The sequence below is a fragment of the Meleagris gallopavo genome, chromosome 4 (assembly GCF_000146605.3).
Source record: "Meleagris gallopavo isolate NT-WF06-2002-E0010 breed Aviagen turkey brand Nicholas breeding stock chromosome 4, Turkey_5.1, whole genome shotgun sequence".
Classification (NCBI taxonomy): Eukaryota; Metazoa; Chordata; class Aves; order Galliformes; family Phasianidae; genus Meleagris; species Meleagris gallopavo.
Window position 1 is genome coordinate 27,007,084 of NC_015014.2, and position 7,456 is coordinate 27,014,539.

Below are 7,456 nucleotides of genomic sequence, written 5' to 3' on the forward strand. Positions count from 1 at the left end.
CTGTGGAGAGGGAGCACCACTGGTGGTGCTGGTTTAGGTAAAGTCCTTTGAGAATTTGCCTTGCTTTTAAAGCAGGCAGGCACTCATGCAAAGAAATATATTAAATCAGTGCTGAGACATTCCTGATTTCCCTGCTGGCCCTCAGGATCTAGCTTTAACTAGCAGGTGACACGTTCTACTTTCTGTGTGGTGATCCACTGACTATGACTCAGGTCAGAAAACATGAGCCCTGCTCACAGTCTTCCTCTGGGCTCCCCAAAACCAGAGCTGTCTTTTTCTATACTCCTGAGCTTTGTAGGAGGAGGATTTCTGCACTTGAGCAAGGAAAAAATGCCTGCAATAAGGAGAACCGACCACCCCCATCACATTTGCTCTTAGATGAAGGCTGCACATAGCAAAGGACATTGAACTGACAAAGCGGTAGCAGTAGTCAAGGTCCACGTGAGTTCCTATCTCAGACCTCAGTTCACCATCCCCAGCCTAACTAGTGACACCTTACCAGGATGTGTTTAACAAAAGCGCATCTTCTCTTGGTGACATTACCAATATCTGGTGTTTCTTCACTTGTCACGGGTGCCTCTGGGAATAACAACAAAGCTCTGAGAAAGAGAAAAAAATCCCCACGAGAATAATTCCTTTTTAAAGGAAAAGCTGTCACTCCAGTACTCTTCTTTTTTCATTTGCCTTACCCTCACCCTCAGTGAGCTAGCATGGTCAAGGCCATGCTCGGTTTACAAACAGGAAAGTAACAGGTACCTTACAGCTGCAATAGACAATTATTTCTTTTAAAATAGGCTGTGGGCCTTGAAAAAGGGTGGTGGTCCCCCATGCAACCATCCACTTTTGCTCTCATAGCTGGTGAGAGGCACCAAAGAACCCAGCGAGCATCAGCCATGGGCCTTCCAGCACCACGGTCTGTGAACAGGAAGATGTGGCCTGTGGGTCACGCCAAGACCTGCAGCACTCTGCCTGCACTGGGAATCGCTGCCTCTCATGGGTATTTGTTGCAGCCACCCTGCTGCTCTCCTGGCTCCTCCCTTTGCCTCAGCTTGTCAGGATGAAACAGTTTAACCAATGACCCCAGCTGTCATCAATCTCAATATTGAGCACACAAGGTAATGCAGACAACTCTCTGCTCTGTGGAGACAGGCCATTATGAAGTATTTGTGAAACCATTTCAGCTAAAGACGACGGACAGCTCTATTTTGTGCCTTGTATTGCCTGACAGGTGAGGGCACACCCTAGGATAACTCCTTGTCATCCCACTCCAAGGTCAAGAGCCTACATTTGACAGAGAAAAACGCCTTTGGCACTCCAACAGAAAAATGAACACACAGCAGCATTCAGAGTGAAAAAAAAATTAAAATCTTTGTACCAGGTGTGCCAGATTTCAAATTTCTTAGAGCTTAATGCCTTTTAAATTTTGTAGTTTCTCTTTGAAGATTATCCACAGACTCAGCACCATGCTAAACCAGAAAGTTCAGCTTCTGTTCTTCCTGGAACAATAGCCATTAAGGGATTTTCTTTTAACGCATCTCAGGCACAATGAGCAGCACCGCAGCATGAGCAACATTCATAGCAACATCTCTTCCTACTGCTTGGCTTGCTAATGGACATCCCAATGCTTAGTTTCTCCCCTGTGCTCCTCTTTTTTGCTTCCCTCCCTGCCCAGCACCAGCCAGCAACCTCTCACCTTTCCCTCACACTTTTCTGTACACCCTACCTGGCCCTGTTAGGATGCAGAGCTGGCTCAAGTGGAAATTTTACCAAGAGTTCATAGCTCTCCCCACTATATGCAGCACTGGGGAATTTCTGAGCTCTCCTGGGTTAATTTCTGGGCAAATTCTGACAGCTACTTCACTGGCGAATGAGAAAGCCAGGGGAAAATAATTTTCCAGAGAGAGTGGCAAAGATGCAACCCTGGTACATCAAGTTTCTCTTTGTTTTCACAAAAGTGAAATTGTCTATTTGATTATAAAAATGAAAGCGTTGCTACTTCATCTCAGTGGGTGATAACAGCCAAGAACCAAATAATTTCTTTCCAAGGAAGAGACAAGAATGGGCAATTATTACCATGAGAGTATACATGGGAGGAGTTGTGCCAGGGCACGTGGCAGATTTAGACTTTTCCTTCTTTTTACTGTAGGAAATCCTGCTAGTTACAGAACCTACGGGTAGCTTTTTTACTTTTTTTTTTTTTTTCTTCCTGGAGCTGAAAGAACTCATTCAGAGATGCTGCGATTATTAATGATGCTAAAACCATGCTTGATGTAGCCATTCCTTTTTGAGACCATTCCACTGTTACTTTCAAGAGATGCTACAGCTTCAGGTTGCTCACATTGGCATGGTCTGGAAGAAGGCATGTGTTTATTGAAATAGGCAGGAAGGAAGAGATCTCCTCCCAGAAATAAAACAGAGGAAACTCAAGGGATCCAAGTAGAGCCAGCAGATAGAACTAAGACCTTAGAAAATCGTTTCTCTGAAGCTTAATGACCTCACTGAGAGCTGCAGAGATGTGTCCCTGAAACCTCGTCCCACAGTCCTGCTTCCTTGGAGCCTTGGTGTGCATTGGATCTGTGACCAAAGGCAGAAAGTTATCTGCCATCGTAGCCATACAGCAGTGTTTAAACAGTTTGCTAATTTCCTCACATGAAGTTATTAAAACACCAGCCTTGTTTATCTAGAAATTGGACAGCAGTTGCAAGTCAAAGCTTACCACCACGATTTGCATTACAGTAACAAACATGCAGGCTAACTGTAACTGTACATCTCCATATGGAAAACGTAATGCCTTCTCCAAAGCACAGATAGCTCATCACCGAGTCTGCAAGTCCTGCTGCTCTCCCTGCAGCAATGAAATCTCGGTGCCACCTGGCACAAAGAAATCCTGTGAGCTTCCCTGGATGTAAGCAGGCACCGCTCACTCCTGCAAGGAGCATGGCCTCTAGGGATGTGTCACTGACCTGCAAGACAGGCATTTCTGTTACATTACTACCTGCTAAGAAGTGCTGGTTAAGGGGGACGAAAGCATTCCTGTCTCACTACCTGAAAACTCCTTCACTGGGCTCATTAATCATCCTTATCAGCATCCTCTCGGATCTGGGCATAGAAATATTTGAACTAAAAGCCTCGCAGATCCAAATGCACTCCAAGTGATGAGCACCTCCAGGGTCATAATCTAACATAAGCAATCACGGTGTTCCTTACATAAAAGCCTTCATGGAACAGTGACCTAGAGAGAGACTTTAAAAAGATGACCTCTTGGCAACCTCCTAGCCAAAACAGCTTACAAACAGGATACTTCATAGCAAATGCTTCAATGACTTTTTAGGGATGAAGCAGATGTTTTTATTAACCCTTTTGAGAGGAGCTGCCCTTATTTTACTGCTATACATATATGTATAAATAAGAGCTGGATAATGAGAAACATTTAAGTTCAATATATTACATATAACTTAATACAACAGTTGGGGAAATGAGTAATTTAAATACCGGTAGTCAAAATTTTATCTAAGTATGGAAAAAAATATTCTTTTTAAAAGTTCAAGATTTAAAAAATATTAAAGACACAGTAGTTGCTAAAAAGTGTAGGTAAGATAAGAGCCAAACATTTGCAAGTAAAATGGTTTACAGGGAGAAAGTACGTGCATGCTTTGGAGTAAGAAAACTGTTGGATGATTAACTGTTAAGTTCTTAGAAAGAATAACTGGAATCTCAGCTTGAAGGTCAGTTTTGAATGTCCCAATGGAATCAGATACAAATCAGACTCCTAAATGTAGAAAAAAGAACGCCAGCTACACATTTTTACTTTCCAGGGAGAAGTGTTTGACTCCCAGGTTTCCCCGTGCCAGTGGCAAGTTCAGACAATGGAAACTCACATACATAGTTAGCATAGTTTTGCATTGATACAATGCATCCTATGAGCGTGGCTATACAAACTTGATTGCCCTTGCACAGTATCATGTTTTCTAGCAAAATACCTAGAGATTTGGTGAGGAAACCAGACATAATTTTATTTCAAAATACTAAAATAACATATCTACATTCTGTTCAGGTGATGGAATTTATATCATCTTAAACAAATCTTCTGGGTATTTTAACATTCTATTTAAATACACAAATGTCTGGTTTAAATTATCCAACACTTGATAGCCCTTTAGAAATAAGAAAAATTACAAGACTAGGAAACTGAGAGTTTTGCTTTCCTAACATCTGACCCATGCCCATTTGTATTTGCATATCTTATTTTCTCCTCCAAAAATTAAAGTTGTTTCAGGACAGCACATCTCCTTAAGGCTTGCAAATAAAAAGGGGAGACAGTTGAACCTGCTCATTTAGCTTATCTTAGTCTTCATTTAGCTTATCATGCTCAAATCTACTTATTTCACATCCTGCAGTGCAAAATGTTCTTGCATTTTGTGAAATCTTACTACCTATGAGACAAAGCCCCCTGCAGTAAAAGGCAAGGAAGACTGCTTACTCCTAACCTGAGACAGATCCAGATATATGACCAAGTAAATACACTTGCACTAAGGTGGGAGGCTTTCTAAGCTCTAGAACATACCCTGTAGGGTGCAAAAGAAGAGGTAATTCAGAAACTGATAATAAAGGAGCACTGCTCTTCAACATATTGTTGACTTTGTAGCTATCCAAAGCTAAGTCAGAACCCATTATGCTTTTTCCCAGGGAGACTTAGAAATAGAAGAGAAAAAATGAACAAGCATCTAGCAAGTGTCCGTGTGAACATGCTTGAATAACACACCCTGAAGAAGCTGCAGTTAATTGGTAGGCAACCATCCTTCTGCAAGTTACTCCCTAATACTGCAGGTGATGCCAAACTGTCTCCATGTCTCTACAGAGAATTGAGGACAAGTCCCAGAGCAGCATTAAAACTGGGAACTCCTCGGAGCCCTGCATCACACGTAGGTATTTCCACACCAAAACAGCACACAAAACAGCAAGGCAATATCAAGCAGTATTTCTTTTAAGTCCAGAGGCTGACCAATAGAGTCCTGTAGTAGCAGTCTGCATCCAGAAATAGGCACAATCTCAGTGTAGATTCCATTGCATACTGCTGCAGAAAGCATTTGCCCAGGACTGCTTTGCTCTGAGCAAGTAGGAAGCTAAGGCATGCCTGACATCTAAGATGCAAAGGATGCTTCGGCTAGGGAGCTCTGGAGTCCACGAAAGGCCTTACATAAGTTACTTTCCTGATTATTTTAATTAAAAAAAAAGGCCCCTTCTAGAGGAAACTTGCAGAAAAATGCAACAACAACAACAACAAAAGGTAGATCTACCAGATCACAACAGCCTGCCTTTCTGAGAAAGAGAAGCGTGAGCAAAACAATCTTCTGTTGATGGGTGGAGGGCAGTAACCTTGTTAGACCTACAGACATTTTTAGAAAAATGTGTGAATGGGATGAGTACTGTACTACAAATACAGTGCAAATGCCACAATTGTTCAATAGATTTTATTTTTTCCTTTCTCTTCAAAGTTGTTTTCAGCAAGGCCTAAAACTGCTTTTACTGCTTAAGGCAACAAAAAACAGCAGAGATAGATGTGACTATAAATACAGCAACTATAAGGAGGAAAGAGTTCCTCCAGAAGTTGTAGTTCCTCTTTGTTCAGACAAACTGTGACAGTTGTGTTCTCAGCAAACAACCTGGTAAAGCAGGCTGTGATGCACAGCAGGAATGCTGAGTTCGAGTTCACAACCTCAGTGAAATACGACCTTCTTGGGAACCCAGGGAACCTTGCTTCCAACAAGCCTCCTCTTCCAAAGAGAAGGGCCCTCGTGTTCCACATGGATGGTACCCTGACTGGCGTGGAGAGATCTCTGATATTGGAGAAGCAGAGCATAACAGCTGAAATGAGTTTTAACAAGTTTGCATGCATCAGGACCAGCCTGTTTCTACGTTATCTGAAGTCACCTTTGCTTTTTGCAAGTGCACGGAGGAATAGCCCAGCACATTAGCCCTTAACTAAAACCAGATTAAATTTATTAATTTCACTGGCTTTGTTCCTCATTCCTTACTTAAGGAAAAAAAAAAGACTTAAACCTTTCCTCTTTCTCCTCATCAAGGAAAATTCCAATGAAGCAGTTTTCTCAAATTATCTTATTTTGTACATCATATAAACTTCTGAACCTTATCTAGGGACAATGATTATCTAGAATATATCTTCATTTCTATTGTCCACAAAACTCACTTTAAGGAGCACTTCACAGATAACCATAATACCGTGCTTCAATTTTTGATTAGCCCCAAAGAGGACATGCAGTCAGACTTGATAATCTTTCTAGTTCCCTCGCAACTATTTTAATTTACTCTTTCCATGTTCTTAATGCAGTAAGCAGCATTACAAATGAACTATTTTACAAATCAGTGTGGCAATAGGACAAACATTAGGGCAGTAGAAGCTGTCTCAGTACCTGGTTGAGCAAGCTGAACACACCTGATACGAAAGCTATGAGATACCAAACAATCCACACAGCTATCCTGAATTTGAGAAAGCTGAACACACAAGTCCTTCCTGCTCAGGTCTCCATGCTTCATTTCAGCTCCTCAGGTAAAATGCCCAGTCCTTGAAACAGTAGATTACTACTTGTTATGGCCCTATAGGTCTCTTACCAAAAGCACCCCTGAAGGAGCAACAGGAAAAGTATATTGGAGTAAGATTGAGACCACTGACTGTTACTTCCAGCCTGACTTCAATGAAAAGAGACAAAGCTCACTGCTTCTCAGAAAACAGAGCAGATTAAAGAATGATGTACTTAGAAAAAGTACTAACTTTGATTTTTGACAGCTTATTTTCGCTTCCTACTACATGTGGCAACTTCAAACCTGGAGAGTCAAGGCAGTATTCTTGCCTAAGAAATCCCAGCCTCCCAAGCAGAGGCCAAGAAAGCATGAAGAGAAACATTTTTCATTACAACACACAACTGGTAGCTCTCCAAAACCTATCTGCAAACCAAAGATCTGAGAAGATTGTGCAAGACCATAAAAGTTAGAAATGACAAAATAACCCTTGTTTTAATCCTTTACTTTCTTAAACTTCTTACAAGTAGAGCTTAGTGACCAGAACAAATGAAGAGGGCCAGAGTACCTTTCCTGGCTGAGGACATCACTTGTAGCCAAATCTGATGAGACATTTTCTTTCCCCCTTGTGTACTTGGTAGCATACAAGGGGAGGAAATGATGATGCCAGTGCTGTTTCATGTTCAGTAGCAGCCTGAACATGTTGATCTCAATTGTTTTTCCTTAAAGTTATTTTTAAGCCAGTCTAAAAGTAGCTTCTCTTTTCTTTGATGCTTAATTAGTTCCAATTAAAATAAACTACATTTAAGTAGTATACATTTAAGTTTGAATAGTGCTCATCAAAACAGAGCAAGCAATAAAAAACCTGCACTTACACTTAAGTAAATGCACCATTTTATCTCCTCAAGATTTCCAAAGG